Source organism: Lipotes vexillifer, unplaced genomic scaffold, assembly GCF_000442215.2.
Source record: "Lipotes vexillifer unplaced genomic scaffold, Lipotes_vexillifer_v1.1 scaffold675, whole genome shotgun sequence".
NCBI classification, from domain to species: domain Eukaryota; kingdom Metazoa; phylum Chordata; class Mammalia; order Artiodactyla; family Lipotidae; genus Lipotes; species Lipotes vexillifer.
Genome location: NW_006794000.1, coordinates 141678 through 164156, shown reverse-complemented (window position 1 = coordinate 164156; position 22479 = coordinate 141678). Strand labels below are relative to the sequence as shown.

The following is a 22479-nucleotide window of genomic DNA, read 5'->3' as shown; positions in this document are numbered from 1 at the left end:
TATCCTAATTTATTTGCTAATTAATATCCATCTCAGAGCTTCCTTCCAATGAGACCCAATTACCAAAAAAACAGATAGACTCAAGTTCAAATTTTTGTCTATTTTGTAGCTGAATTACCCTGCATGTGTTATTTATTTTCTCTGAGCCTCAGGTTTGTCATGAATAAAACTGAAATAATTATGGTTTTATCACAAGATTGTTTAATGAGATAACATTATGCAATAGTTAGCTAATAAGCTTTTGTACTAGATTTGTATTATTATCATCTAACTGAAGTTTTTTAATTAAGAAAGGAAAAAAACCTTGAATATTAAAAAATAATAAAAATTTGATCGGTTTACAGTAATAGCATATATAGTAAATTTAGATTAAAAAACACTGTAATTCTTAGAAATTCACAATTTTGTTTGGTTCCTTTAAATTAAGAAATCAATCTGTCAAATACCTTGCAAAGCTTTTTGGGTTTCTTTAGTAATTCTTTGTTTTCAACTTTGTTTCTATGGTGACAAGTGCCAATTTAATTTTTTCAATCAGAGAACAATGTTATATTGTTTTTCAATCACAAAATAAGTAATTTTAAAAATAGCTATTTACAAGGAATAATTGAAGCAATAAATTCTAAACTCTAATATGTCAACACCAAACTTACTAGACAGTTTCTAAAGGTTTTGAAATACAACTGAAACATGAAGTTATATTGATTTCAAAGCCTATCTAAATCAAATGATTACACATTTAGAAACTTAATATTTTGCCTTTTTGTAAGAAAAGTACATTTTCTAAACATTACTATTTTACCTAATTTTCTTTAAGCTACAAATAAGGAAGTGTTTAATTAAATTTAATTAAAATTAGTGATACTAAGTAATAAACAGAAAAAAACAATTAATAAAAATTAGAAATAAAATGAATCCTATTAAGTGTAATTGCTAAAGTAAATTCAAAAATTGAAAACAGTAATAAAGATCATTAAAATTTTTAATTACTTCATGTCATATTATAAGTATAATTGCTAATATTTCAAATAAAGATGTCATGCTATTGTATTAAATTAATAATATCAACATTATGGATATATATGAATAAACAAAACAGAAAGAATCTTTAATTTAGCCAAAGTTTTTCACTAAATTGACTGGTTCTAGTATAAGAAATAGATTTGATAGATATTTAAAAATATAATTAAAGTATGAATTGCTAACAAGTAAAATGCCTAGTAGAAGAGGGAAAGGAGTATAGAATAGTGATAGAAATAGCTAAATAATAATGTCAATAGTAATTGGGAATCATTAATTGAAAACTCTAGTCATGAAATATAACTTCCTTTAAAAGCTGTGTTTTAAATGTTGTTAATTACTAATAAAGTTTTGTTATTTGTTTTGTTAGTATAAAATATACTTATAACATGTGCATATATACCTTTTAACAAAAACAATTGAATAATAAAATTCTCTAGACAGGGAGGAGATGAGGACAGAAATCTCAGTAATGTTGACCTAGGGGAAAGGAAACTGCAGTACAATAATGTTGTGAGTTTTTATACACTGTTCTAAAAATAATAAAAGAATCTAAAGGTGAAAAATGATGTTGGCTGAAAATTAAAAATAAGAAGAAAATGAGTTAAGCATTTACTGAGTGTCAAATACTACTTAGACAATTTATTTTTTTCTCATTTAATACAAACAGCCATCAATGATAATCACAAAAGGAATTATTTCCATTCAAGACATGATAAAATTGAAGTTGAATGAAATAACTCAGTGTTACCAGATTGACATTTTTAGAATTAGGATTCAATAGGTTTGATTAATTCAACAGTCCATGCTTTCTCTATTAGGCAAATACTTTTCCATTTTACTTCTTTCAACTTTTTTACAAAGATAATAAGTTATTTTCAAAAGCTAGCTACAGCTAATGGAATATACTAATTGTAAGGGGAAGTGGTGGAATAGTACAGTACAGTATATCATTGTTCTACTACCTGAGGCAAAACAGGAGCCATATATAAGGTAACTATATTAATATTATTGTTCTCTCCTGACTTTGAACATGAGTTGGAGTTGCACTTTAATTAACTCATAAAAGAAGAGGTCCCAGGACTAGGAAGAACTAAATGAGGGCGACAAACTCTCTCCACCCAATGTGTTTACAATTCAAAAGTCAAGATCGCAAAATTCAATGCATGGTTATTTTTTATTTGACCATGACTTGGGTATTTTTAAATTTCCACTTACTTATGAGATAATTTCAATATGAAAAATTATTTTCAAGACATTGGCTTCAGCTCAATATAGCTAATTCTTACTGAAATAATTGAAGGAGAGTAGAAGACACTACCAACTTAAAGATTAACATCTGAAGAGAATTAGATATTTTACTTCAAAAGATAACTAGCCTTTAGTCAATAGAGCTCCGAAAAGGAGATCATAGAGATAACTCTTTAGAAAACCCATTTTAGAGCTCAGAAGGGGGAAAAAAAAAATGTTTAGTTTCTATAGGATTCAAAAACATCTTATGTGCAATACCAGACTCAGGTAGATAAGACAGTCTCTGAACCGATCTCTCACAATGTTTAACATTTTGTTGTACTGTAGAACTTCCAGAATAGCCCAGAAAGAACATTCAAAATCCACTCTTCCATAGAAGCGATGAGAACAATGGTAAAACTTTTAAAATTTGTCCTTTTCAGAGCACTTGAAATAAATCAAAACCATTTGTGTTTATTCAAGAAAATGTTCTAAATCTCTGTAACAACAGTGATTTTTGTGGCATTTTAACTCACTCTATTCAAATCTTATTCTCCTCAACTCTTTTGTAGCCACGAAATCCAATATCAATATTATCATATGTATGAAAACCCACAATATATCAGCCAATGGAGGGAGCAGAATGAGTATGGAGCTTAACAAAAAGTCCAGTTCCCAGAGAACTGTCACTATTTGACCTGTCTGGCAGCTCCCCGAAAAGCTCCATTCTCAGGGCTTGTCTTTATTTGACCTAAGTTTAAGCTTGCTCAGAATAAACAGCCTTTTCCTTGGGGCACTTGTCAAATGAAAACAAAGTATATGTTTGAGGCAATTGTTTTAACATCATAGCTGCCTGAGGCAGTTATACCAATCAGGGCTATCAAAAATCTGGACAATAAACTTAGATGGACATCAGAGTAATGAGATAAAAATGAGGGGCTTAGAAATAAGGATACATTCTTGGTGATCTAGAAAGGCATATGCATATACAATGCTTTGGGAATGCCTAGAAAAGTTCAAATAAACCCCTAATTTATCGCCTCTGGCCAATATTAAAGCTCCAAACAAGCAGAAAGGTGAGTCTAAGCCAGGGCTGTGAAATTCCAGAATGACTCAACTAAATACAGAGCTCCTTAGTAAAGTGTGAGACATTGATTCAGAGCTTTTAAAGAAATCTTTGGCTTAGCTAAGAAAATAGAGGCTTCTATGGCTGCACATGACAAAGAACACAGAATTTACAGAATTTTCCAGGGAAGTCACTAAATACAAAACAGCATCAACAAAAACAAAAAACAGTAAAAACAAACACTGGCTTGGGGTGGAGAGGAGGACTGATTTTAGTACAAGATTTGCCACATTATATTATTTAAAATGTCTAGTTTTCAAGAAAGCATTATGACACCAAAGAAACAGGATATTATTGTCTTTCAATACAAAACAAACAAAAAAATAGAAGTAAAAAAAGAAAGCTCCCAAGGAAGCCCAGGCATTGAACTTAATAGATAACAACTTTTAAAAAGCTATTATAAATATGTTCAAAAACTAAAGGATATCATGTCAAAAGTATAAAAGTATAAAGAGATGTTTCACCAAAAATAAAATATCAATAAAAAGAAAGAAAATATTTTTTTTCAAAAAAGAACTAGAATCAAATAAAAATTCTGGAGTTGAAAAAGTACAACGAATGAAACTTTTTTAAAAATCAAAAAGATTCTGAACAGCAGATTTTAGCTGGTAGGAAAAGAAGAGGAAATTTGAATATAGGTCAACTGATATTATACAGTCTGAGTAACAGAAAGAAAAAAGAATAAAGAAAATTAAAAAGAGCCTCAGAGACTTGTGAAACAATGTTAAACATAGTAGCCTATGTATAAGACTCTCAAGAGGAGAGAGAAGGATGCAGAAAGAATATTTGAAGAAATAATAGAAAAAAGCTTTCTGAATTTGAAAAAAAAAAAATGTTTGCCAAATTGAAAGTAGGATAAACTCAAGGAGATCCACAATATACATGCATCATAGTCAAACTATCAAAAGTCAAGAAAGAATTATTTTTTGAATTTTATTTTATTTATATTTTTATACAGCACATTCTTATTGGTTATCTATTTTATACATATTAGTGTATATATGTCAATCCCAATCTCCCAATTCATCCCACCACCACCACCCTGCCCCTGCTTTCCCCCCTTTCCCCACGTTTGTTCTCTACATCTGTCTCTATTTCTGCTGTGCAAACCAGTTCATCTGTACCATTTTTCTAGATTCCACATATATGAGTTAATATACGATATTTGTTTTTCTTTTTCTAACTTATTTAACTCTGTATGACAGTCTCTAAGTCCATCCACATCTCTACAAATGACCCAGTTTCACTCTTTTTATGGCTAGTAATATTCCATTGCATATATGTACCACATCTTCTTTAACCATTTGCCTGTCAATGGGCATTTAGGTTGCTTCCATGACATGGCTATTGTAAAGAATGCTGCAATGAACAATGGGTTGCATGTGTCTTTTTGAATTTTGGTTTTCTCAGGGTATATGCCCAAGAGTGGGATTGCTGGGTCATATGGTAATTCTATTTTTAATATTTTAAGGAACCTTCATACTGTTCTCCGTAGTGGCTGTTTCAATTTACATTCCCACCAACAGTGCAAGAGGGTTCCCTTTTCTCCACACCCTCTCCAGCATTTGTTGTTTGTAGATTTTCTGATGATGCCCATTCTAACTGGTGTGAGGTGATACCTCATTATAGTTTTGATTTGCACTTCTCTAATAATTAACGATGTTGACCAGCTTTTCATGCGCCTCGTGGCTATCCATATGTCTTTTTTGGAGAAATGTCTATTTAGGTTTTCTGCCCATTTTTTGATTGGGTTGTTTGTTTTTTTAATACTGAGCTGCATGAACAGTTTATATATTTTGGAGATTAATCCTTTGTCCATTGATTCATTTGCAAATATTTTCTCCCATTCTGAGGGTTGTCTTTTTGTCTTGTTTATACTTTCCTTTGTTGTGCATAAGGTTTTTTTTTTTTTTTTTGCGGTATGCGGGCCTCTCACTGTTGTGGCCTCTCCCGTTGCGGAGCACAGGCTCCGGACGCACAGGCTCAGCAGCCATGGCTCACGGGCGCAGTCGCGCCGCGGCATGTGGGATCTTCCCGGACCAGGGCACGAACCTGTGTCCCCTGCATCGGCAGGCAGACTCTCAACCACTGCGCCACCAGGGAAGCCCTGTGCATAAGGTTTTAAGTTTCATTAGGTCCCATTTGTTTATTTTTGTTTTTATTTCCATTACTCTAGGAGGTGGGTCAAAAAAGTTCTTGCTGTGATTTATGTCAGAGTGTTCTTCCTATGCTTTCCTCTAAGAGTTTTATAGTGTCTGGTCTTACATTTAGGTCTTTAATCCATTTGGAGTTTATTTTTGTGTATGGCATTAGGGAGTGTTCCAATTTCATTCTTTTACATGTAGCTGTGCAGTTTTCCCAACACCACTTATTAAAGAGACTGTCTTTTCTCCATTGTATATCCTTACTTCCTTTGTCATAGATTAGTTGACCATAGGTGCATGGGTTTATCTCTGGGTTTTCTATCTTGTTCCATTGATCTACATTTCTGTTTTTGTGCCAGTACCATATGTCTTGATTACTGCAGCTTTGTGGTAAAGTCTGAAGTCAGGGAATCTGATTCTTCCAGCTCCATTTTCTTCCCTCAAGCTTTTGGCTAGGGTCTTTTGTGTCTCCATACAAGCTTTAAGATTTTTTGTTCTAATTCTGTAAAAAATACCATTGGTAATTTGATAGGGATTGCATTGAATCTGTATATTGCTTTGAGTAGTATAGTCATTTTCACAGTATTGATTCCTCCAATCCAAGAACATGGTGCATCTCTCCATCGGTTTGTGTCATCTTTGATTTCTTTCATCAGTGTCTTATAATTTTCTGAGTACAAGTCTTTTACCTCTTAAGGTAGGTTTATTCCTAGGTATTTTATTCTTTTTGTTGCAGTGGTGAATGGGATTATTTCCTTAATTTCTCTTTCTGATCTTTCATTGTTATTGTATATGAATGCAAGAGATTTCTGTGCATTAATTTTGTACACTACAAATTTACCAAATTCATTGATTAGCTCTAGTAATTTTCTGGTGGCATCTTTAGGATTTTCTATGTAGAGTATCATGTCATCTGCAAACCATGACAGTTTTACTTCTTCTTTTCCAATTTGTATTCCTTTTATTTCTTTTCCTTCTTTGATTGCCATGGCTAGGACTTCCAAAACTATGTTGAATAATTGTGGTGAGAGTGGACATCCTTGTCTTGTTCCTGATCTTAGAGGAAATGCTTACAATTTTTCATGATTGAGAATGATGTTTGCTGTAGGTTTGTCGTATATGGCCTTTGTTATGTTGAGGTAGGTTCCCTCTATGCCACCTTTCTGGAGAGTTTTTATCATAAATAGGTGTTGAATTTTGTCAAAAAATTGTGCTGCATCTATTGAGATGATCATATGGTTTTTATTCTTCAATTTGTTAATATGGTGTATCACATTGATTGATTTTCGTATCTTGAAGAATCCTTGCATCTCTGGGATAAATAACACTTGATTATGGTGTATGATCCTTTTAATATGTTGTTGGATTCTGTTTGCTTGTATTTTGTTGAGGCTTTTTAAATGTATATTCAGTGATATTGGTCTGTAATTTTCTTTTTTGTAGTATTGTTGTCTGGTTTTGGCATTAGGGTCATGGTGTCTGGTTCTGGTATCTAGCAAACTCGTAGAATGAGTTTGGGAGTGTTCCTTTCTCTGCAATATTTTGGAAGAGTTTGAGAAGGATGGGCATTAACTCTTCTCTAAATGTTTGATAGAATTCACCTGTGAAGCCACCTGACCCTGGACTTTTGTTTGTTGGAAGATTTTTAATCACAGTTTCAATTTCATTACTTGTGATTGGTCTGTTCATAAATTCTATTGATTCTTGATTCAGTCTTGGAAGGTTATACCTTTCTAAGAATTTGTCCATTTCTTCTAGGTTATCCATTTTATTGTCATAGAGTTGCTTATAGTAGTCTCTTATGATGCTTTGTATTTCTGCAGTGTCCACTGTAACTTCTCCTTTTTCATTTTTAATTTTATTGATTTTAGTCCTCTCCCTCCTTTTTTTGATGAGGCTGGCTAAAGGTTTATCAGTTTTATCTTCTCAAAGAACCAAATTTAATTTTATTGATCTTTGCTATTGTTTTCTTTGTTTCTATTTCATTTATTTCTGCTCTGATCTTTATGATTTATTTCCTTCTACTAACTTTGGGTTTTGTTTGTTCTTCTTTCTCTAGTTCCTTTAGGTGTAAGGTTAGATTGTTTATTTGAGATTTCTCTTGTTTCTTGAGGTAGGCTTGCATTGCTATAAACTTCCCACTTAGAACTGCTTTTGTTGCATCCCATAGGATATGGATCATTGCATTTTCGTTGTCTTTTGTCTCTAGGTATTTTATATTTCCTGTTTGATTTGACAGTGATCTCTTGGTTATTCAGTAATGTATTGTTTAGCCTCCATGTGTTTGTTCTTTTTATGATTTTTCCCTGTAATTGATTTCTAATCTCATATTGTTGTGGTCAGAAGAGTTGCTTGATATGATTTCAATTTTCTTAAATTTACCAAGGCTTGATTTGTGACCCAAGATGTGATCTAACCTGGAGACTGTTCCATGTGCACTTGAGAAAAAACTATAATCTGCTGTTTTCAGATGGAATATCCAATAAATATCAATTAAAGCTATCTGGTCTATTGTGTCATTTAAAGCTTCTGTTTCCTTCTTAACTTTCTGTCTGGATGATCTTTCCATTGGTGTAAGTGAGGTGTTAAAGTCCCCCACTATTTTTATGTTACTGTCGATTTCCTTTTTTATGGCTGTTAGCAGTTGCCTTATGTATTGATGTGCTCCTATGTTGAATGCTTATATATTTATAATTGTTATATCTTCTTGGATTGATCCCTTGATCATTACATAGTGTCCTTCCTTGTCTCTTGTAACATCCTTTATTTTAGAGTATAATATTTCTGATATGAGTATTGTTTCTCCAGCTTTCTTTTGATTCCCATTTGTAGGGAATACTTTTTTCCATCCCCTCACTTTCAGTCTGTATGTGTCCCTAGGCCTGAATTGGGTCTCTTGTAGACAGCATATATATGGGTCTTGTTTTTGTATCCATTCAGTGACCCTGTGTCTTTTGGTTGGAACATTTAATCCATTCACATTTAAGGTAATATCGATATGCATGTTCCTATTACCATATTATTAATTATCTTGGGTTTGTTTTTGTAGGTCCTTTTCTTCTCTTGTGTCTCCCACTCAGAGAAATTACTTTAGCATTTGTTGTAGAGCTGGTTTGGTGGTGCTGAATTTTCTTAGCTTTTGCTTGTCTGTAAAGCTTTTGATTTCTCTGTTAAATTTGAATGAGATCCTTGTCGGGTAGAGTAATCTTGGTGATATGTTTTTCCCTTTCATCACTTTAAATATATTGTGCCACTCCCTTCTGGTTTGTAGAGTTTCTGCTGAGAAATCAGCTGTCAACCTTATGGGATTTCCCTTGTATGTTATTTGTCATTTTTCCCTTGTTGCTTTTAATAATTTTTCTTTGCCTTTAAATTTTGTCAGTTTGATTACTATGTCTCTCAGCATGTTTCTCCTTGGGTTTATCCTGCCTGGGACTGTTTGCACTTCCTGACTTGGGTGACTGTTTCCTTTCCCATGGTAGGGAAGTTTTCGACTATAATCTCTTCAAATATTTTTCTCAGGTCCCTTCCCTCTCTCTTCTCCTTCTGGAACCCCTATAATGCGAATGTTGTTGCGTTTAATGTTGTCCCAGAGGTCTCTTAGGCTGTCTTCATTTCTTTTCATTCTTTTTTCTATATTCTGTTCTGCAGCAGTGAATTCCACCATTCTGTCTTCCAGGTCACTTATGCGTTCTTCTGCCTCAGTTATTGTGCTATTGATTCCTTCTAGTGTATCTTTCATTTCATTATTGCATTTTTCAGCTCTGTTTCTTTTTTCTTTAATTCTTCTATATCTTTGTTAGACATTTCTTGCATCTTCTCCATCTTTGCCTCCATTCTTTTTCCAAGGTCCTGGATCATCTTCAATCTCATTACTCTGAATTCTTTTTCTAGAAGATTGCCTATCTCCATTTCATTTAGTTCTTTTTCTGGAGTTTTGTCTTGTTCCTTCATCTGGTACTTTGTCTTCTTCCTTTTCATTTTGTCTATCTTTCTCTGAATGTGGTTTTCATTCCATAAGCTTCAGGATTGTAGTTCTTCTTCCTTCTACTGTCTTCCCTCTGGTGGGTGAGGCTATCTAAGAGGATTGTGCAAGCTTCCTAATGGGAGGGACTGGTGGTGGGTAGAGCTGGCTGTTGTTCTGTTAAGCATAGCTCAGTAAAACTTTAATCTGCTTGTCTGCTGATAGGTGGGGCTGAGTTCCCACCCTGTTGGTTGTTTGACCTGAGGCAACACAGCAGTGGAGTCTTCAGGCTCTTTGGTGGGGCTAATGGTGGACTCTGGGAGGGCTCCTGACAAGGAATACTTCCCAGAACTTCTGCTGCCAGTGTCCTGTCCCTGTGCTGAGACACAGCAACCCCTAGCTTCTGCAGGAGACCCACCAACACTAGCAGGTAGGTCTGGTTCAGTCTTCTATGGGGTCACTGCTCCTTCCCCCTGGGTCCTGATGCACACACTACTTTGTGTGTGCCCTCTAAGAGTGGAGTCTCTGTTTCCCCCAGTCCTGTCAAAGTCCTGCAATCAAATCCCACTAGCCTTCAAAGTCTGATTCTCTGAGAATTCCTCCCCCCATTGCCGGATCCCCATATTTGGAAGCCTAGTGTGGGGCTCAGAACCTTCACTCCAGTGGATGGACTTCTGTGGTATGTGTTCTCCAGTTTGTGAGTCACCCACCCAGCAGTTATGGAATTTGATTTTATTGTGATTGCACCCCTCCTACCATCTCATTGCAGTTTATCTTTTGTCTTTGGGTGTGGCATATCTGTTTTGGTGAGTTCTAGTGTCTTCCTGTAGATCATTGCTCAGTAGTTAGTTGTGATTCTAGTGCTCTCACAAGAGGGAGTGAGTGCGTGTCCTTCTACTCTGCCATCTTTAACCAATCTCAAGATAGAGAATTTTTTAAACAAACAAACAAACAAAAAAATAAATGATTAGTTGCATTTAAGGTATCTCTAAGAAGATTAACAACTGAATTCTAAAAAAACCCAGGGAGACAAGAAGCCAATGGAATGACATATTCAAAATCCTGTAAGGAAAAGAATGTCAACCAAGATTTCTATGTCCAGCAAAACAATCCTTTAAAAATGAAAAGGAAATGAAGATATCTGCAGACAATAAGACAGATAAATAGAAAACTTGTGTAACAAGAAATACTGAAGGGAATCATTCTGGGTAAAAAGAAATGACAATATACAATAACACAATTACTCTCACACACACACACACACAAGATCATAGGTAAAGGAAATTACCTACATAAATATAAAATACAGTATATATGTATTCTTTATACCTTTCTTCCCTTACCTAATTGAAAAACAACTGCGTAAAGCAATAATTATAGAACTGTGTTGATGGGCTTATAATATATAAAGATGTAATTTTCATGATTTTGATAGAATAAAAGAAGGAAAGAGGAATAGAATACAATTGGAGCAAACTTTTTGTATAATGTTGAAATCAAGTTGGTATTAATCCAAACCAGATTGTTTAAATTAAGATGTTAATTGTAATCTCTGGGAAAATTACCAAATATGATTTTTAAATAATATAGTAAAAAAATAAAATTAAAATTGTATGCTAGAAAATATTTATTTAACCCAAAAAGAAGACATGAATGCAAGAAAATGGAACAAAACGGACATGACATTCAGAAAACAAATTCCAAAATGGCAGACACAGATACTATCTTTTCAGTAATTACATTCATGTAAATGGATTTAACACTCTAAACAAAAGGTGGACGTTGAAGTAATGGATTTTTTTTAAATGTCCAACTATGACTTCTTAAGGCAGAGATAGGTTCAAAATACAGTAGCCCAAAGAAAGTTGGCATACTAATGTCAGAGAAAACAGACTTCAGGACAAACACTATTACTAGAGACAAAAGAAGGGTATTTTAATAAAAGGATCAGTCTATCAGATATACATAACAATTATAAATATATATGCACATTACAATAGAGTGCCAAAAATACATGGAGCAAAAATGGACTAAGTTGAAGGGAGAAAGTGACAACTCAAAAATAATAGTTGAAAATTTTAATTTTCACTTTTTATAATTAATTTTTTAAAACAATTAGGCTTCAGATCAACAAGGAAATAAAAGTCTTGGAATGTACTGAACCAACTTGACCTAACAGACACATAGAGAACATCTCACCTAAAAAGAGCAGAATGAATTTTCTTGTCATGTACTATGGAATGTTCTCTATAATAGACCATGTTCTAGGTTATGAAACAAGTATGAATCAACTTAAAAGGGTTAAAATTATACAAAATACATTTTCAGACAACAGTGGAATTAAATTAGATATCAGTGACAGAGGAAATGTAAGACTCCTAAATGTATAGATATTAAATTACACATTTCTAAATAACTAATGGATCAAAGAAGAGATTACAAGGTACTTTAGAAGATACTTTAAGGTAAATGGAAAAAATAGCAAAATTTAACAAAATTTATAGATATAGATGCCTATATTAAAAAGAAAATAAGTGAAATAAATAATCTAAACTTCTACTATAAAAATACCTAGAAAAAAGGAGAACAAACTGAACGAAAATCAAACAGAAGGGAGGAAATACTAGTTATTATAGTGGAAATAAAGTTGAGTATAGTGAAACAACAGAGAAAATCAACAAAACTGGAAGTTGTTTCTTTCAAAGAAAACAACTTGATAAACATTTAACTAGCCAGAGAAAAACAAGAGAGGGAAGATTCGTATTACTAAAAATCAGAAATGAAAGAGAAAACATCATTATCTATCTTTCTGAAGGAAAAATAACTATAATGGAAGACTGTGAACAAATATATGTCAAATTAAATAGTCTACATAAAATTGATGAATTCCTAGAAAGACATAAACTACCAAGACTGGCTTAAAAGGAAATAGGAAATCTGAATAGACCTAAAACAAACAGAGAGATTGAATCAGTAATTTAAAAACTTTCTACACACACACACAAAAGTCCCAGTGTTGGATGTTTTCATTACTTAATTCTATAAAAGATATAAATAAAAATAAATATCAATGTTTTACAAAGCTTTCCAAAAAAATGAGTAAGGAACATTTCCCAACTCACTGTATAATGACATTGTTACCCTGATACCAAAAACAAAAAAATTACATGAAGAGAGAATTACAGAAAATAGCCCTTATGAATTTCAGTGCAAACATCCTTGATAAAATACTAACAAGATTAAATTGGCAACATATGAAAAGTATTATACACCTTGACCAAGTGGAATTTATCTCAGGAATGCAAGATGAGTTTACCATCTGAAAATCAGTCAATGTGATACACCACAGTTGGAATCAAAGACAAAGAAATACGTGATGATCTCAATAGATGCACAAAAAATATTTGAGAAAATCCAACACCCTTTTGTCATAAAAGCACTCAACAAAATAAAAATAGAATGGAACTCCTTAAACCTGAGGATATCTATGAAAAATTCACAGCTAATAACATTCTTAATGGTGAAAGACTGAAGGCTTTCTCCCTAAGATGTGGAACAATACACATATATCTGCTCTAACCACTTCTACTCAACATTGTCTTACAGACACTATCCTATCCTTATCTTAGATGAGAAAAAGAAATAAAAAGCATCCATAGTAGAAAATAAGTAAAGCTATCTTTATTTGCAGATGACATGATCTTGTACATACAAAATTGAAAGGAATCCACTAAATGTACTAGAATGACTAACAAAGTATTTCAGTAAAGTTTCAGGATAAAAGATCCATATACAAAAATCAATTGCATTTTTGTAAACAAATAATGAAAATTACAAATAAAACTAAAAAATATTCTATTTTCAATAGCATCAAAAATAATAAAATATTTAGGGGCTTCCCTGGTGGCGCAGTGGTTGAGAGTCTGCCTGCCAATGCAGGGGACACAGGTTTGTGCCCCAGTCAGGGAAGATTCCACATGCCGTGGAGCAGCTGGGCCCGTGAGCCATGGCCACTGAGCCTGCACATCCAGAGCCTGTGCTCCACAACGGGAGAGGCCACAACAGTGAGAGGCCCATGTACCGCAGAAAAAATAAAATTAAAAAAATTAAATAAAATAAAATATTTAGAAATAAATTTATCAAAGAACTGCAGGATTGTACATTGAAAATTTTATAACATTTTTGAAGGAACTTACAGAAGATGTAAATAAAAGGAGAACAATCCTATATTAATGATTTGGAAGACTTTTTATTGTTAGGATGGCAAAACTACTTAATTTGATCTACAGATTCAAGAGATTTTTGTCAAAATCCTTTTTGTCTTTAGGCAGAAACTGACAAGCTGAGTCTAAATTTCATATGGAAACGAAAAGAGACCCAGAACAGACAAAATAGTCTTGAGAAAGAGCAAAGTTGGAGGGCACATACTTCTCTATTATAAATATTACAATAAAACCACACTAATCAAGACACTGTCATATTTACATAATCATAGAAGTACACATGAAGCTCAATGAAACAGTTTAGAATCTAGAAATAAACCCCTACTCTATGGTCAATTGATTTTCACAAGAGAACAAAGACAATACAATGGGTTAATTATAATTTGGTGTTTTGTTTTTGTTTTTCTTTTTTCATCTTGCTGTTTAGACATCTTGATATCCATATTCAAGAAAAATTGGCCCTTATGTCACACAACAGAGAAAAAATAATTTGAAATGGAAATAAACTTAAGTATAATATCAAAATTAAAAATAACTTAGAAATAAGCACAGGAGTCAATTTCATGGCACTTACAACTCAACAATAAATAGAAAAATAACCCATTTAAAAATCTGGTATTTTCTTTCAATACTTAACATATCAATTAAACTTCTTCAAAACTAATAGTGGTTTCCCTGGAGCTTACAATATACATTTTTATTTCACCTAAGTCCATCTTGAAATAAAACTATAGTGCTTCACATGTTGTGTAGGTAGCCTATAATAAAGTATGCCAAATTTTTCCTTGCTGTCCCCTGTGTTATTGTTGTAATTATTTCACCTATCCATATGTTGTAATAATAAAACATATCATTACTTTTGGTACATTAAACGTACAGTTATCTTTTAATCAATTAAGAATTAGAAAAATTTTAAAACTATAGTTTACATTTATTTATTCCTTTCCCAGTTCCCTTTGTTTGTTTACATAGATCCAATTTTCTGACTACACCATTTTTCTTCCATTTGAAAAACTTATTTTAACATTTCTTGCAGGGCAGATCTGCCCCCTAGAGAATTCCCTTGGTTTTTGTTTGTGACAGTCTTTTTTTCTCCTTCACTTTTGAAGGATTATTGTATTTGATATAGGATTTTAATTTCCATTCCACTCCTTTCTTGACTACATGGTTTCTGTTAAGAATCTTATTCTAATTCTTATCCTTCTTACCCTATTGGTAAGACTTTCCCCATCTGGCTTTTCTCAATATTTTTTCTGTCTTTCATTTGCTGCAGTTTAAATACGATATGCCTAGGTAAAAAATTTACTGGTATTTATCCTGATTGGTGTTCTCTGAGCTTCCTAGATCTGTGGTTTGGTATCTGTCATTAATTTTGGAAAATTCTTGACCATTATAAATTTCAAATACTTCTCCATTTTTTCTCCTTCTGGTTTTCCAAATATGCACATGTGATACCTTTTAGAAATCCCCAAGAGTTCTTGGATGTTCCATTCTCATATTTTCACTTCTTTTTTTTTTCTCTTTTCATTTCAGTATGGGAAGTTTCTATTGAGCTATCTTCAGGCTCACTGATTCTTTCCTTGACCATGTCCCATCTAATGATAAAACCATCAAAGGCATTCTTTATTTCTGTTAGTTTATTTTGATTTTTACCATGCTTTTGATTGTTATTTAGAGTTTTCCTCTCTCTACTTGCATTACTCATCTGTTCTTGCACATTGTCTACTTTGTCATTAGAGCCCTTCACTTATTAATTATAATTATTTTAAATTCCCTGCCTGATAATTTCAAAGTGTGTGTCATATCTGTTTTGGTTCTACAGCTTGCTTTTTCTTTTCAGGCTTGTTTTTCTTCTTGCCTTTAGTATGTCTAATAATATTTTGTTGATAGCTGGACATGATGTATTGGGTAACAGGATATATTGGGTAACAGGATATACTGGGTAACAGGAACTGAGGTAAGGAGGCCTTAATGTGTAGTTTTATGTTAGTTTGGCTAGGAGCTGGGATATCTTTAATGTAGTTGTAGGTGTCATAGATTTCAAATTCCTCTGGTGACCTTATTTTCATTTCCCCTGTTAATTTAGGGCTTCCCTAAGAACTTCTCTCAGAGGTAGTGTCTTGCAGCTATTTCAACTGTAATCCACTGGATCCCTGTTCATATGGGGATAAGTTGTAGGGCAGAGGAAGCATTCTATAATATTATGATTGTATCTCATTCTTTTAATGGTCTATTTCCCTGTGTTGTGACTTTCACAAGTGTTTCTTAGCTTTTCTTCTCCCGTTAATGAGACAGGAAATCTAGAGGGCCCTAGAAGTGGGGATAGGCTCTGGTTAAGTGTTTTCCCTGTAAAGTAGGACTTTGTTATGGAGAAGTCACTGGATGTATTTCAGAACTATTTCTCTTTCCTTCCCCATGATAAAACCCTAGATTTTTCTCAGAGCTTTACTGTGGGTGCCTAGAGAGAAAGTGCGTAAAATATGCCCTCTTCCCAAGACTGCAGCCCCCAATTGTTTGTAATTCTGAAACTAGTCCACACTCAACTTCCAGCAATTTGTTAATATTAACATGTAAGTTCTTCCATCAGTTTTTGGCTCCAGGGAGTTCTCCTGATAAGCATATATTAGCACTAACTCTCTGTATGTGCTTATCTCTCTAGATTTCATGGTAGCAGTTTGTCTTATAACATCAGTTCTCTGACAGGTCCAAGAAACATCATTGATTTTTAATTTGTACAACCATTTCTTATTATCATGAGGGGAGTGATGACTTCTAAACACTTTAGATATTGGAGCTGAAATTGGAAATCCATTAATATCCATTGATAAAGTGTTAAATTTACTCTTGAAATTTGCTTGTGCCTCTGTGCACTTAACTTTTTGTCTCTTTGTAACTTTACCCTTTGTGTTATTAACTTTTTGGTAAAAGTTCTTGTAATTTAATTCCTGCATACATCTACCCGTTGACATTTGAAACATACTTCCATTAAATTCTCATGCTACTCCTCTCCCTCTTGACAAGTGAGAACCTGCTCAACTTACATGTGTCAGGAGACTTCTACTTCCATATCCATCCATCTACATTTCTGCTGCTCTCATTCATTGCACAGGTGCCCTTCTGCTATTTTCTTAGCACTACATTTGTCAGTCCCAGTTAGTAGTGCCTAATAGGGAATCAGCTCATGCCATGGTGCCTGGCACATAGTAATATGGTTAATGTTCAACAGTAATAATTTATTTTTAAAGTCTATCAGTAGCTATTCACCAAATTTTATTAAAATAACATAACTTTGTTAAAATAGGAGTATTTTTCAAAATTTTTTGAAAATCCAGAGGATGTAGAAAAGTATATTTTTTTACTTTATATGTACCTTTAAAAATCTATTAGTTTTCTGATGCCAAAATGTTGTGTTCACATTGTGACTCTGAACCATAAAACTGAATAAAGTACAAAAACATCTTACCCAATTCTCTCTATTTTTGATTCACTCATTTTAGAGGTAGAAAAGTGAGACCCAAAGAGGTAGAATAAATAGCACAGATCATGCAATCTACCAACTTACAGATCAGTGCTCTTTCATTATATCACCCTGCCTTCTGACACCTCTGAATAATTTGCTAGTTGTAGTCAGATAAATGGAGACTATGAATTGCTACAATTTTCAGTCAAGGCACACTCAACCAATAATCTTACCAACAATATCCCCCACAGACATATTTATTACAACTATTCCCTGCTTTGTTTTGTATCATCAGGTCCATCTGGCAGTAAAGGATTGACCAGGTGTTCTGGGGAAAAGTTGGCACACAAATGCCTTGAATATTGTGATACTAGCAGGAGGGAGAGATAAAGAAAATGAAAGGAAATTAAATTATTCTTATTATATATGAGCTTACAAGACATTTTTATGTGGTAACAATTTTGGAACATCTTTTGCTTTATTTGTAAATGGATTTTGCCTTGGTTTTAAAAATTAGAATGAAGTATAAATATTTAAGAGAAATATAGTGTCATACTCATTAGTGTAGTGAATAAATAAAAGTGTAAGTAAGCATCTTTGAAAACCTGTAGCAAAGTGAGAAAAGAAAATAATATATGGCATACCTCATCAAACTATTTATTATTCTAAAGAAAAAAAACAAAAAACAAAACCTCTCTCTTGATTAGTCTTGATTAGTTGGTCCCTAACTCAAGTTTTTCAATCAGATGGTCAGAACATGGTTTACAAATGACCTTTGCCTTGCTAAATTGAATTTTGTGGCTTAAATTAATTAATCTTTTCCCTAGAGTGAACAATTTCCTGTGTATTTTAGCTTAGCAAAGACAATGAAGGTATTAAGAAAGCAAATCTCACTCTAACATGCAGAACTCTGGTTGAAAAACAAGTGTAATGCATGTCCACTGAGGCTTCAAACATTCCCTAAGAAACTTTCCCCAGGCAAAGAGATGTTTGTGTGGTGCATTGACACACGTTAATGAGAAACCTCCAGTGCTGGTACCAGCACTATGCAACACCCTTGACGTTCATTATGTCAGGATTAATACAATGGCAAAGAGCTTTTATCAATCTTGTATGTGCGTATGCTATATTATAAAATACACAACCATACAACATTTCTATGGCCTTATATTATAAAATACACAACCATACAACATTTCTATGGCCTCAGGAAAAATAATTAATTTTCTATGATTTGGTTAATATTTTAACATTTTATGTTTAACTTTTCTACTATAACCTTTTATATTTCATTTAACTTTTTTCACTTTAAGGCATTATTTAGTAATTTTTAGAAACACAGAAAAACTGATACAAAATCAAAATTATTAATTCCACTATTTAGAAATAACTTTTAAATGTATAGCTCTTTTTAATTTGTTTCTTGCTGGGTTTTTTTATTATTGTTACTGTTATTTTATGTGATACATTGACATATTTTGTCACACTCCTTTTTTTCATAATTATGGCTAACTGTCATAACAAAATAACACAGACTGTGTGGCTTAAACAACAGAAATTTATTTACTCACAGTTCTGGAGGGTAAAAGTCCAAGATCAAGGTGTTGGTGGTATTGGTTTCTCCTATAAAAAAATAATAAACAGAAACCTTAATTAAATAGAATCAGGAGACTGGAAAGGAAAGCTCTCATGCCCTATGATGATAGTAGAGCCCAACAGGAAGTAGAAAGACTCCTCTTCTTTCCTGACAAGAACTCAACAAGCGAAAAGAGATGGATTCTGTTTACTATAGCCCTCCCAGCTTCTTTTTCCCCTCTATAAAAGTGTTTTCCTTCCCTTGATATGTAAGGGACTTGCACATGACTTGCCCGTGTTACAGACCCTGAATTGCAAATCTCTACTGATCCTGAATAAAACCACCTTTGCTGGAGAAATATCTGGCAGTCTATTTATTTCAGCTCAACATTTTGGTGACAAGTACAGGGGCCAGAGAAGACCCCCTAGTGTTACAGGGTTGGTGAACCAAACAGGTGTGGTACCTGAAATTAAGCCCATTGTCACTCACTGCTTTCTTGCCAACCCTGGGGTTTGAACATGTATCTTTCTTCTGGATTCAAGTTCATTCCTTCTTTGCATTTGAAACTCTCCAGGTTTTATTTTGGATTTATTTTAAGGTTTTGTCTTTCTGGTTAAGGCCTTGTTCTGTACACAAGTACTCCTTTGGAACTTTGGTTTGATTTTGAGTCAGACTGCTTCACCTAAACCTGGCTGAAAAATGCCTTTAGACTTCAGCTCATTCCTCTGGAAGGGGCTGTTCTCTGGAGACTGTGTGAAAAAGTTTTGACCTGGCTCTCCTGGGAGCAAGTTGTTTCCTTAGAAGTGACTGGTATTCAGGCTTGCAAGATGTTGAATTGAGCCATTTGTGCAGTAAGCCATTTGAGCTGTTTGAAAATTGTTCTTTACTCTAGAGAAAAACCTATGAAAATGGGATCTAAGTTATCTAAGTATTTTGAGGAACCCACCCTACAGGGACTCCTAGATGACTTTATGCTTAAAAACCACATTCCCTCCTCTTGTGTACTTGTAAAACTAAATAGACTGACCTGACTAAAGGCAATTCAGAATGACAATGGCCTCAATGGCCATTATCAAGAACTTTTGAAATCCCAAACTTAATTTCCTTAAAACGGAATTGGACTATAATAGCTCAAAGTGAAATTCTTCTTTCAGCTGGTGTTTTGAGACTTCTCATCATTACCAGGAGCCTAAAATTGCCTCTCCACTAAATAAGATTTCAAGATTAATTGAGACACACAAATGTTTAAGAAAGATAAAATGGATCTCCAAGCCTCAGTATTTTCTTCTTTGGTTTCTTTGCCTTAGACTCCACCTATAGCACCATCTTCCTCCTTCCCTCTGTGCTGCCTTTGCCTCCTCTATACCCTCAATTCTCTGTAATGATTATCTCACTAAAATTCCATTTTCCCCCAAATTCTCTCCACTCCCTTCTCCTCTGAACTTGTCAGAACCTGTCCCTTTAAAATAAAGCCTTCTGAGGATTCAAAGGCTAAACTTCTTATACTTCATTATAAGACATAGTCAGATTTTCCCAAAGTAACCAAAGTTCCTCACAGATTTGTTGAGGAATTTAATATAGCCATTCAAACTTATCAGCCTGGTTTCTCTGACCTATATCTAGTTCACTTGCTTGTCCATAAAGCCAGGCCCAGAACTAGATGAAAAACTCTAATTGGGAAAACCCTGAATGGCTTCTAGAACTTACAACCAGAAGACCAGCTAACTTATTATATGATCTGGATTAGGCAATCACTAAGCAACTCCACCCAGCAATTCCTAGGGCTTTTCCAAAGCCTGTTGATTGGAACAAAACTCAGACTTGCATACAGATATCTGATGAACCTGTTCATGGTTACTATAATCAACTTTAGATTACTTTTAAAGAAAATTCTGGTCTTCCTTCAGATGTTGATTCTACCTGTGTAACGTTTAACTCTTTATTAATGGGCTATACTGGGACTTTTCCCTTCTAGTAAAAAATAACAATAATAATTTTTAAAAAACAGAATAGAATGGAAACTATGATCACTCTAGATTTAGTTAATCTGGCAAACCAGATCTTTTACACTCTACATGGGTCACATTAAAGGAAGACTGCCAAAATTCTTCATCTTCAAATCCAAAAAATGAAGGCTCCTAAAGAAAACCATAACCCATCTGGCTTCTGCTATTATTGAAAAGATCCAGGACATTAGAAAGGAGGTAGTTACTCTCTTAAAGTGCTTAAAGTAAGCACTTTAAACATCTTCAGCTCTATATGCAGCCTTTTGAACAACTCATTTCTCAGACAGGGCTCTGAGGAAAGACAGGGGCTATTCCCAATCCTCCCTGTTAATAGGCTTGAAGGAACATATCTCCAGGTTGGGGTTGAATCTCTTCCAGTCCTAATTGACACTGGAGGGAGCCACACTCTCAGAGTTCTCAATCCCACTACTATAAAACACCCCCTGCCTCAGATTACTTAAACAATTCAAATAGTGGGGATCTCTAATAAACCTCAAGAGGTTCCTGTCTCTGAACCTATTCCCATTTGTTTAGACTCTGAGAGGTATATTCTTGTCCCCTTAGTTCCTCCTCCCTTATCCATTTATTAGGCTGATATTTCTTACAGAAGTACCATGCTGAAATTTCTTTCTTCCAAAAATGAGAATTCTAGAAATTGACAATAGTTATCAAAGTAACTCACCAGGTGAATTAAATGACCCTTTGACATCTTATATTTGTTCTGTCTCTGACAGTACTAGAGCTGATTCTGGAAATACCAATCATTTGTCCCTATTAAATCAGCTACCACCTTTCTTACGGGCAAAATCTCCAACCGATGTTAGCAAAATTCACAGAGCACCTCCCATCAAATAGACCTCTTAAAACCTCTTCCAATAATTAATCAATATCCTATAAGTAAAGAAGTCCTTCAAGTCATAAAGCCCATAATAGAAGGTTACAAGGCCCAAAGCCTCAATGTCCCTTGTACTAGCAGCCCCTGTAACACTCCCATTTTATCGGTAAGAAAATTTCAGGGCTGAAAATGGAGGTTTGTTCAGGACCTCTGAGGAGTAAACTACATTGTTATCCCTTGACACTCAGTTGTTCATAACCCTTGTATGTCACTAACATCCATTCCTACCAGAAGTGAATTATTTACTGTAATTGATTCAGGTAGTGCATTCTTTAGTATTCCAGATGATGAAGCTAACTAATATCTTTTTCCCTTCACTTGGGAAGAAAAACAGTTCACCTGAACAGTAATGCCTCAGGGTTTTACTGACAGTCCTTCTTAATTCTTGTAAATCCTGAAGGCTGATCTGGATGATATAATATTCTCTATGGTAAAGTGCTACTTTGTTGCAATATGGCTTGCTTCTGTGCTCCTCTTCTAAAGCCTCCACACAGGAAGAGAACATCCACTTGCTAAAGATTTTGGCCTAGAGGAACATAAGGTTGCCAAAGAAAAACTGCAGTTTTCCCAAGCCTGGGTCTGGGTCTTAGGGCATCTGGTATCAGAACAAGCATTGCACCTATATCCAGATAGACTTCATGGTGTCCTGAGTTTCTCAGAACCAAAACTAAGTGCTAATTCTGAGGCTATTTTGGGCTAGTTGGTTACTGCTGAAGTTGGATTCTAAATTTTTCTCTTACTGTCAAACCTCAATGTTCTATTCAACAATTAAAAACCCAAACCCAATTTTACGGGAAGGACCAAATTACAGTCTTCAAGGCCTAAAAATAAGCTGCTG

General features: G+C 34.1%; 1 pseudogene; it reads left to right on the top strand.

Moving 5' to 3' along the window:
• The first annotated feature begins 21703 nt into the window (after positions 1–21703).
• LOC103082089 (dual specificity protein kinase TTK-like) overlaps positions 21704–22479 on the top strand; it is a 25301-nt pseudogene continuing 24525 nt past the window's right edge.